We start from the raw sequence: 11,321 nt of genomic DNA, 5'->3' as shown, positions 1-11,321 counted from the left end.
CACCCTCCAAGCAGTCAATAATCCACTAAAGAATGAAGTCGGGATACATGAATAGCAGAAGACCCTCCAAGCCTAATCTATCCAGTGTACCTAAGCCCTCCAAGCTCCTACTCCAACGAGGTTACGCCAAACCTTTGTCTTCTCTAGCTTACTGGATTCCGCTATTACCCATAGCATCACCCAATACCAATTGGTCCCTACCGAACTGCTTCCCAAAGCACCAAAAAGTCTTCTCACAGATATGGGTATGGTGAGAAAAGGATTTGGCTAAAGAACCTCTCAAGGATGTAACAATGGAGAAAGTGAGAGTTGAGGAATTTGAAGAGTCACTATGTAAAGATTATGGATGAGTCAATCTTGTTTTTTTCTAGGATTTCTCTCTCAAAATTCTCTCTGGAAGCTCTCAATATTTCGTGGGTATAAGGGGTATTTATACTAGAGTGAGAAAGGAATGCGAAGAGTCAATTTTTCCATAACAGAGTGGACTAGTGACTTGGCCTCACGACTTGATTGAGTCGCGAGTCCAAGCCGTGAGCTAACTGAATGGCCAGTCTGGACTTTTTGTCCTGTAGTGCTACAGTTGGCATGACAGTTCAGCTTCTCTGCATGCTTCACTCGTGTGCATCATCTGGCGGCTTGCAAGCCGCTAGCTACCCTCAAGATCCAGCCGCGAGTCCCTGCTTCACTGCACAGTCTTGAGCATTTCTTCACACTCTCTCACACACTACCCCTACATGATTCCCACCTAAACACAGGGTTTCTAATTGCTAAATTACAAGCAAATTTGGTACGGAATAAAACCAACAAGATGATTGATTAAATTCAACCTTACAGATTTGTTGTCAATTTCTCATATTTTGCCTAAGTAAATACATATGGTATGCTGTGGTGGGTTGTTGTTTGGGAGCAAGCGGGTGGCTTGCATGGAGAGAAAAGGTGGACTATTTTCTATTAGGAGTGTTGTTTGTTTTGTGACTTACATTTTTGGAACTCAATGTGCAATGGTGAAATCGTAGTGTAAGTGCGCCTAATAACATTCTAGACACTTGGGATGTACTATTTTGTGTATATATATAACATTCTAAACATTTGAGATATAATTATTGATATGGTGTAATTAAATATATATATATTTTTTAGAGAGTTTTAACCTATGGCGTCCGCTCCTGAAAATAGCTCTTTATTATTAGACTAAGACACCAATCAGTTTTTGGTGTAGGCGGGGATTGAACCCCAGATCTCTTATACAACCATCAGAGACTTTACCACTTAAGCTAACTGGAACCCACTGTAATTAAATATATTTAGTTTCTTGGTTTAATGTGGTATTGTATTTGCTATTGGAAAATATGAATTGTGGTTCATTATAGTTGCTATAAAATAGATATTGGAAAATATGTATTGTAGGTACATTACAGGTGCTAAAAAATTATTTTTTTAAAAAAATGACCTATCCTAACGCTTTGAAAACCACTGGAATAGGGTTTGGCATAGGGTATGGGCATATGCCCTATACCAGCACTTTTCAAAGCACTGGAATAGGTACTACCTATGCAAGCGCTTTCAAAAGCATTGGTATAGGCCTTTTAAATTATATTCATTCAAGACTTATACCAGCACTCTGGCAGCGCTTTCAAAAGCGTTGGTATAAGTCTTTTAAATTATATTCATTCAAGACCTATACCAGTGCTTTTGAAAGCACTGGCATAGGTAGTACTTATTCCAGCGCTTTCAAAAGCGCTGGTATAGGTTATATTCATATTTTCGAAAAGGATGTCCCGACACAAGTAAAAAAGCCGAAACAGGGTATGAAAAGCGCTAGTACAGGTTCGGCGACCCTATATCGACTGTTATTGCACGGCGGTTTGAAGCACCGGGATAGGAATTTTGACCCTATTCCAGTGCTTTCTAGGGCTATCCCAGCGGTTTTGAAAACCCTGGGATAGCCCCATTTTTTTTTGTAGTGAGATGAATTATGATTTGGCTTACTTTGATGTGTCCCATAACATTGAAATTTTGCACTTAAATGATTCAAATGAATTTGAAAATGAAATTAATAAACAATTGGAAAAGAAAACTAAACCTATGGAACCAATTCTAGAAACTATTAATTTGGGCAATAATGAGAATCCACGCTTAATTAAAATTGGCTCAACTCTAAATGAAAAACAAAGAAAAGATCTTCAAAAACTCCTTGTGGAATTTCAAAAGGTGTTTGCATGGTCCTATGAAGATATGCCTGGAATTGACCCCGAGATAGCTCAACATCACATTGATACTCATGATCACATAGTGCCCGTCAAGCAAAAGTTGAGAAGAATGAGGACCAAATGGCTCTTAAAAATCAAGGAAGAAGTCACAAGCAATTAAAAGTAGGGTTCATCAAACCCATACACCAAGCCGAATGGATAGTCAATGTCGTGCTCGTATTTAAGAAAGATGGGAAGGTGAGGATGTGTATGGATTTTAGGGACTTTAACAAGGCATGCCATAAGGATGACTTTCCTCTCCCTCACATTGATGTCTTAGTGGATAACACGAAAAGAAGTGTCTTGATGTCTTTTATGGATGATTTCTCGGGATACAACCAAATCAAAATGGCTCCCAAAAATATGACCAAAACCACTTTCACAACCGAATGGGAAATCCATTGTTACACAGTGATGTCGTTTGGCCTCAAGAATGCTGGGGCAACCTACCAAAGGATGGCTACGGCCTTGCTACATGATATGATGCATAATGAGGTGGAGGTGTATGTCGATGATATGATAGTGAAATCCAAGGATAGAGGAAGCCACGCCATAAACTTGAGGAAGTTTTTAAAGAGGATTAAAAAGTCTAGGCTAAGATTGAACCCACAAAAGTGTACCTTTGGAGTAACCGCCGGGAAATTGCTAAGCTCCTTAGTGATTGATAGAGGGATAGAAGTTAACCCATCCAAGATAAAAGCCATATTGGAGATGCCGCCACCCAAAAATGAGAAAGAGCTAAGGGGTTTCTTGGGTCGATTACAATACATTAGTCAATTCATTGCCAAACTCGCCTCCACTTGTGAGCCCATCTTCAAACTCTTAAGGAAGAATGAACCACATATATTGAACAATGAGTGCCAAAAAGCCTTTGAAATTATCAAGGAATATCTCCTTCATCCACCTATCCTAGTACCTCCACAGCATGGAAAACCCTTATTCTTGTACCTCTCTATCATAAGAGATGCGGTTGGAAGTATGCTAGCACAAGAAGATGACGACAAGAATGAGAGGGCCATATACTATTTAAGTAAGAGGTTCCATGATTATGAGACTAGGTACACTCCCATAAAAAAGTCATGCTTCACACTTGTTTGGGCCATACATAAATTGAGACATATCATCTTACCATTCCAAATATGGGTGGTAGCAAGAATGTACCCATTGAAGTATCTCTTTAAGAACCCACTTTGAGTGGGTGATTTTCAAGATGGTTGATCTTATTGGCAGAATTCGATTTGAAGTATATGGTTAGAAAGTCTATCAAAGGGAGCGTTGTGTCAGATTTATGTGCCAAGAATCCTATAAACGGAGAAGATGATAAAGAAGACTTTCCAGATGAGGACATTTTGAATGTTGAGTTAGGAACATGGAAGATGTACTTTGATGGAGCTGTAAACCAATATGGGAATGGGATAGGAATACTCATGATCACTCCCGAGGGATCTCACATACCTTTGGCAATCAGGTTGAACTTTGAAGCAACTAATAACATGGTTGAATATGAGGCTTGTATTGCCAGAATGGAAGCACTTCGAGAATTGAGGGTAAAGGAGGCCGAAGTCTATGGAGATTCAATTTTGGTTATAGCCTAAGCACAAAAGTTATGGAAGGTGAAGGAGGAGCACTTGAAGCCTTGTCAACAATACTTGGAGGACTTGATTAAGACCTTTGACAAAATTGAATACACTATCATCCCTGGAGCTCAGAATCAATTTGTGGATGCCTTAGCTACCTTAGCCTCCATGGTTGAGATACTCGAGGGACTTTGGACATGACCCTTGGAAATTGAGCAAAGTTATGAAGAAGTGCACAAAGGAAGACTGAAGCTTCTGTAATGACCATAGAGGAAGAGAAAGTTTTGTGGTACTATGACATCATGAAGTTCTTAGAACTAGGGGCATATCTGGATGGTGCCGATAGGAGAGAACGTCGTTCCATTAGGATGATGGCAACACAATATATCCTATGTGGAGGACAATTGTGTGGACTATGTGAAAAGTTGCCATTATTTTCAGACGCTCACGAACTTGAACCATGTATCACCTAGTGAGTTGTATAGCTTGACTTCTCCATGGCCATTCTTGGTTTGGGGTACTGACATGATTGCAAGGATAGCTCCTAAGGCTTCAAATAGGCATGAAAACATTCTAGTGGCAATTGACTATTTCACCAAGTGGGTGGAAGCAGCCTCCTACTCCATATTAAAGGTTAAGCATGTGGCTTGGTTCTTAGAAAATAACATCATATGCTGGTTTGGGTACCCCAAGAGATCATTTCTGATAACGGTTCCCACTTTGATGGGGAGGTTCGAAGGATCATGGAGTTGTACAACAATAAGCATCACAAGTCTTCACCATATCGGCCACAAGCTAATGGGATCGTAGAAGCAACTGATAATAATGTGAAGAATATCCTAGCCAAGATGGTAGTATAATAAAAAGATTGGGCCAAGAAGCTTCCATTTGCTTTATGGGGTTATAGAACTTCTATCTGTGCGTCGACTGGGGCAACACCTTACTCTTTGGTTTATGGTAGTGAGGCAGTGCTTCTTATTGAGGTGGAGATACAATCTTTAAGGTTATTGGTGGAAGCCAAGGTTACAATCTTTAAGGGTATTGGTGGAAGCCAAGGTCCTAGAAGAGGATTGGGCTAAGGCGAGATACGAACAATTGGTTTTGATAGATGAGAAAAGGGTTAGGGCACAATATCATGCACAAGGGTACCAAAAAATGATTGCTAGAGCATTCAACAAGAAAGTGAAATCGAGAAACCTTAAAGAAGGGGACTTGGTCCTAAAGGTGCTTAGAGATGAGACTTTTGACCCAAGAGGGAAGATGAAGCCAAGGTAGTCTGGGCCTTTTATCATCAAGAAAATCATGTCTAGAGGTGCTACGAGGATCATAGGTTTGGATGGAGAAGAGATGCTTCACCCAATTAACATGTATGGACTCTGGAAATACAGCATCTAAAAAAAAAAAAAAAAAAAGGCCTCCTAGGTTGAAAACTCGAAAGGGCAACTTCGGCAAAAATGAAGGCAAAAGAACCCAGCTAGATTGAAAACCCAAAAGGGCAATCTAGGTAAAAATTAGGGGAAAAGACCATGGGCATGGCGAAAATTCCCGAAGAGACGTCATGGGCAAAATTACATGGCAAAGGAAAAAGAAAAAAAAAAGGAATAAATGAAAATAAGCAAAGATAATAAAAAGGTGATTCTCTTATTTCTCAAATTAAAAGATGATAAGGTTGTTTTCATAGGGGATTTGGAACATTCCAATCCTTTATTAAATTCAAAAACAAAAACATGACAATCGTAAAAGTGTAGAAAAGTAAAACATAGGGCATATCAAGGTGATCATTCAATCCTTCTTGCTTTCTTGCTAGTCTTCATGTAAGCTTTCTCATCCCTCAAAATCCATTTCATGTCATCCTCCAACCATTGCTTGTACCCCGTAGTGGGATAGATGTATCGAGGAGGAACAATGCCTTTCGTCACCCTACGGCGTGGTCAAGCCTCACTAATTAATCCTGCCCAAAATCCTATTGGCAAACACCTCAGTATGGAAGGCACCTTCATCATAAGGAGCTCCCTTGACGCTCTCCAAATTGCCTTAAGATAAGACAAGTGGAGTAGTATGAGCAAGAACAAAGTCCAACTAAAGTCACACAACAGTCCTTACAGCAACTATGGACTATGCTTGAGATGTGCCACCATTCCACGACCCATTGAATGTCGATCTCCTTAAGGTAACCCATAAGCTCCATGTAAGCCTCAAAGCTCATGTCATTTTGATGAAGTCGGTGGTTCCTAAGATGCCTAGGGAGGTAGGTGTGGAAAGGTATGGCAGGAGGTTGAAGCAATCGAAGCCTCTCTTGTAGCCATATCTAAAGAAAAACAAAAACAACAAAAACAAAAACAAAACAAAAAAAGCAAAAACAAAACAAAACAAAAAGAAAAGGAAAGAGGAGGAAAAAAGAAGAGAGAGCATGAGTGAGAAAAAATAAAAAATGATGAAAGACGATATAAGGTGCCTCAATGGGTTGAAAACCGAAAGGCAATCCATGCAAAATTAGAGGAATCCTACTAGGTTGAGAACGTAGCCAAAAGTTAGGGATTATACCTGAAGAAGAAGAGGACTTCCCACAAAGGTCCACACAATAGGACTTTTGAACCAAGAAATACCTTGCAAGAGCACATAAGCAAAAGGCACGAAAAAAGTATGAACATGGCCTCTCACCCACAGGAAGGATTGAACTGGAAAAATACTCAAAAACCGACCTAAGGTTGAGCTTACCAAAGACACCACCTATTTGCTGTGGTAGAGGAGACACCCCACACAACCTGCAGCAAGGAGGGGAGGTCCTCGCCCATGGTAGGGAAGATGAGATCGTCAATCTCCGGTTCACCAATGATAGCGCCAAATTCTTCGATAGTGGGGCATAGTTCTATTCCATTATAGTGGAAAACATGTCGATGAGGAACCCAATAGTTGGCAGTAGCACGAAGAAGAGGCTCATCCACCCTAATTTGATGGTATGGGAAGACATAAGAAAGACCATAAGGGACAATGGAATCCCTCAAAATCGGGACCAAGCCTCCTAATACAAGCCAAGACATCAAGTGAAGAGTTTTTTGCTGTTGGGGACCTCAAAAAAGGGCTTTTTGGGTTGAAAATACATTAGCGAGGGTTTTAGACTCAAAAGACTACTTTTATATTGAAGTCGGTTAAGGTTTTTCTGATTCGCGGCCCACGTACGCAAGGTCAGCTCTGCATGTGCAAAGTCAAAGCTGCGTACGCAGGCCAATCCCCATGTATGCATGGCACTTGGCAGAAGCCCATTCTCCCTTATTTTAAGCATAGTTTTCACTTCAAGGCATTCCTAGGGTTCCTACAACCTAAGGAATCATCCAAGACATATTCCAAGCACAAGATTTCAAGCATCCAAGAAGCAAAGTTGTAAAGAAACATACAATTAGTCATATATCTTGTAAACTAAGTGCTAAGTCCCAATTAAAAGCATAAATGTAAAAAGATATTCTTAAGTACGATCCTTTGTCTCAAACTAAATCCAAACGTTTGCTAAGGGAAATAAAAGAAGAAGAAAAAAAGCATAAAAGAAAGTTGTGTTGTATGCCTATAAGTCTTGACTACACGTAATCAATGGTGTCGCTTCTTCCTTGACTGATAGCTAGGAGCCGCCTCTGAATCCTCCTCATCACCTCCATCATCATCATCATCACCACCACTACCTGGCTAGGATGCCTCTCCAGGACCGTACAAGCTCTTTGAATAGTTGGTCACCTCCAGCTTGAGATTCCCAGCCAACCATACCAACTCCTCATTATATGGTGGGCTACAATTCAAAGAAAGAAAGGTTAGTGACCAAACGAAAAAGAGAGAAATGCCAAAAAGAGAATGAATAAAGAGAATGAAGAACTCACCACTCGGGTGTTGGGAGGAAAAGGATAGCCCATGACATTGGGATTACAGGGTACGACACACTCCCAAGTAAAGCCATCGGGGCCATAAGCATAGACCGTCTAAGGGAGATGTGGAGGGTTAATGAGCTTACCAGCAGTAGGTTCCTCCTATTACAGTTTTCCACATTAGGAGTCATGATAAACAAGGTAAAGGAAATGAAGAGAAGAAGAAGAGATTGAGCATATACTCGAACAGTGAGGGAAGGCATGAGATGAGTGATGTAGAACTCCTCATAGTCCAACACCTCAAGAAGCCGCCTGACATAGGGAACACCACTCCCCCATGAGTGGTACTCGGCATTGATCATGGAATGTGAGTTAAGCATGAACTCAGAAGGGTCCATTGGAATCTGTGGGTCAACCCTACCCACCAACTGGCACCGCACCCTCTCAGCTAGGTATAGTGCCCTCAAGCCTGCTCTTTCAAATGGTTGGCTAGTCTCAGTGGAGTACTTCCTCCCCAACACATTGAGACACAACTAGATACCCAACACACCATCTAAGTTGATAATGGCCCCTTCGAAGCTAAGGCTGGTCATGCAGTAGAAGTCGTAGGGAGTCACCGTCATCTCCCGCTCAGCAATATGAAAGGTGTGAGTAGTATCCCACCACCTCTCAATGAGGCACCGCACCAAGGTAGTACTCGCGAACTTTTTCGAAAGAAGGCCAATGATAGGCTCGAAGCCCGCCTCCTGGATATAGGCCCTGGTTTCAGGGAAGACAAGGTTTTACCACTCTACCACCTTATTAGTACTTCCCCTACCAGCATAAAAGGATGATGACTACAAAAAAAGAGAAGATGACATTAGATTCTTGATTTAGGTAGAATTGATGAAAAATAATGTTTTCGATGCAAGAATGAAGATCAAAAGAAGGATACAGTGATTTCAGGTGTGAAAATGACAAAAAGGTGTGTTAGGATTGCATATAGAAGCGAAACAGGTGAAAAAGAAATGAAAATGGGTAGAGTAGGGCTTCTGCCAGGCGTTTCACGTATGCTGGTCAAAGCCCATGTACGCAGACAGGACTCCACGTATGTAGGTCCATTCCCACATACACAAAGCCTCATGAACAGACCTGCATACGTAGGTCCGAGCCCACGCATGCAGAAGCACAAACAGAAGCAGTTCTTCAACAGTTTCAAGCATACATCATCCAAAATCAATCCTAAATATGTTCCTGCTCCTTCTAAGGTGTCAGGTTTTCATCTAAACCCATCCCATAGCAAAACCTAAGCATTTACATGGTAAAAAGCACATCAAAACGGAAGATCATAGTGAAACTTGAAAATGAGAAAAAGTTTGAAAACTTACAAATTCAGCCATGGGAATGTGATTCTTTGGTCGGTATGTCAACGGTGAAGGCCCTCATCAACCTCGTTGCCCTGCTTTAGTAGTTGAGGTGGAATGCATCAAAGGAAAGGACATAGGAGGTCTTCTTGGCCTTGGGTGCCATTGGAGAAGATGAAGAGAGAAATTAAGAGAAAATGAGAGAGTTTGAGAGAATGGGAGAGTCAGAAAATGAGAGGAAAAGAGAGGAAAGGGAGGTTTTTGTAGAGAGAAAAAAAAGAAAGAAAGAAGAGTTATGGGGAATGTGAAGAGGTGAGGGAGATGAAGAGAATGAAGAAGAAAAAGAAATGATTGGTAACCGTTGGAGGAAAAAATGAAAAGTAGGGAACGCACCTAATGGCTAAACTATGTGTAGTTTAGGCCTCACCACTAAACTACGTGTAGTTTAGTCATGTACAGTTAAAAAAAAAAAAAATTCCTTCTTTCAAAAAAAAAAAAAAAAACATCTTAAGATTACCCCAATGAGGCACAAAATCATCAAAGGACTCCCTAGTGAGCAGTAAAGGAAGTAGAAGACTCTTACCCCAATAAAGCATGTACATCCCAAAACCATTTCCAATAGATTATACAAAATCAAGAACACCATCCCAGTATGGAAGTAGAAGATTCTTCCTCAGTAGATCAAGCGCATCAAGAACACTATCCTCAGTAAGGAAGCAGAAGACTCTTCCTCAATGGTTCAAGCACATCAAGAACACTATCCTCAGTAAGAAAGCAGAAGACTCTTCCTCAATAGATCAAACGCATCAAGAACACTATCCTTAGAAAGGAAGCAGAAGACTTTTCCTCAATGGTTCAAGCATATCAAGAACACTATCCCTATAGAGGAAGTAGAAGATTCTTCCCCAATGGATCAAAACACATCAAGCATCATCTCTAGTAAGGAAGCAGAAGATTCTTCCCTAATGAATATCATCCCCACGGAAAAGGCAAAAGATTCTTCCCCAGTAAGTCCACTACACCGAAAAAAATCCCAAGCGAGGAAGTAGAAAATTCTTCCTCAAAGTCCTCGGCAAACCATGATGGAAGTAGAAAATTCCTCCCTAGTAGATCACACATCTACCCTACTCCTTAATGAGTTCATTCTTCCTACTCCTCAATGAGTTTCTCATCCCCAAGTAAGTCATGAGAGCCAGAAGATTCCTCCCTATGCACATCTACTCCTCAGCAAGTTTTCACCATTCCCAATGGATCCAACAATCAAGACTACTCGTGCACATATCCTTTAGGAGTTGAACATGTAGGCACGGTAGAAAAGGGTAGAGATAGTGATAGAAAAAAAGGCTAAGGTCAACCTGAGGCAAGAGCCTTACCAGAAAAGGTAGAGAAAGAAATGAAGAAGACAAGAAGAACAAGTCACCTAGAGAAGTTTAAGGCAAGAGCCCCGGATGGAAACTACAGAGACTATATCCTTTTATTGTTTGTTGGGTTAGCTTGTAAGAGCACCCTTATTTGTGTTTGTGTGTGTGTGTGTGTTTTATTTTATTTTATTTTATTTATTAGTGACTCTAGGATAGTGAGTCACTCACCATTGGCTTGCAAGTTGAAAAACAGGTTCTAGGATAGTGAACCTATCGTTGCTTGTTTCCCAAGCAACAAAGGTGGGACTACGGACATACGAATCCCACACAACTCTTCGGACTTGCACCCCGCCCCATGTATGCGTGATGTGTGTCGTGTGCGTGGATTGGGCCCGAGCTGTACATCGAAACAAAATGTTTTGTCTCTTATTCTTTTCATTCCATTAGTGAAACTCACGAATCAAAAAAGGGGCATCTGTAGAAACCGCATTTTATACCCCTTACGACTCAGGCTCCCGTTCTCTAATGATGCTCAAACTCTATGGCTTAAGGCTAGTTTGGAGCCCAATCAAATATCAAATTGACTTAAGGAGTGATAAATTGGAAAATAGAACCTTTTAAATAAGAAAAAAAAATCTATTTTTGGAAATAAAATACCAAAGTGACCTTCGGCCCATGTACATGGGCAATGGCCTGCGTATGTGGGTTAAAGCATGTGTACACAGGTACATTCTTGCATACACGGCTAGGATATCAGAAGCATGGAAAATACAAGTTTTCTACAATAATGACTGAGGTTTGGAATGAATCCCACATTGTCTGGGAGCCGTTCCAAACCTCATTTTTTCCACTATAAAAAGCCTTACATGGTACATTTTCAAAACACACAGAAATTTTATGGGAAAAACCTAAGATTCACTAGAAAATAGTGAATCAAAAG

This window comes from Quercus robur, chromosome 5 (genome assembly GCF_932294415.1).
Source record: "Quercus robur chromosome 5, dhQueRobu3.1, whole genome shotgun sequence".
Classification (NCBI taxonomy): domain Eukaryota; kingdom Viridiplantae; phylum Streptophyta; class Magnoliopsida; order Fagales; family Fagaceae; genus Quercus; species Quercus robur.
The sequence above is the reverse complement of the archived record's forward strand: the minus strand, read 5'-3'. Positions refer to the sequence as shown.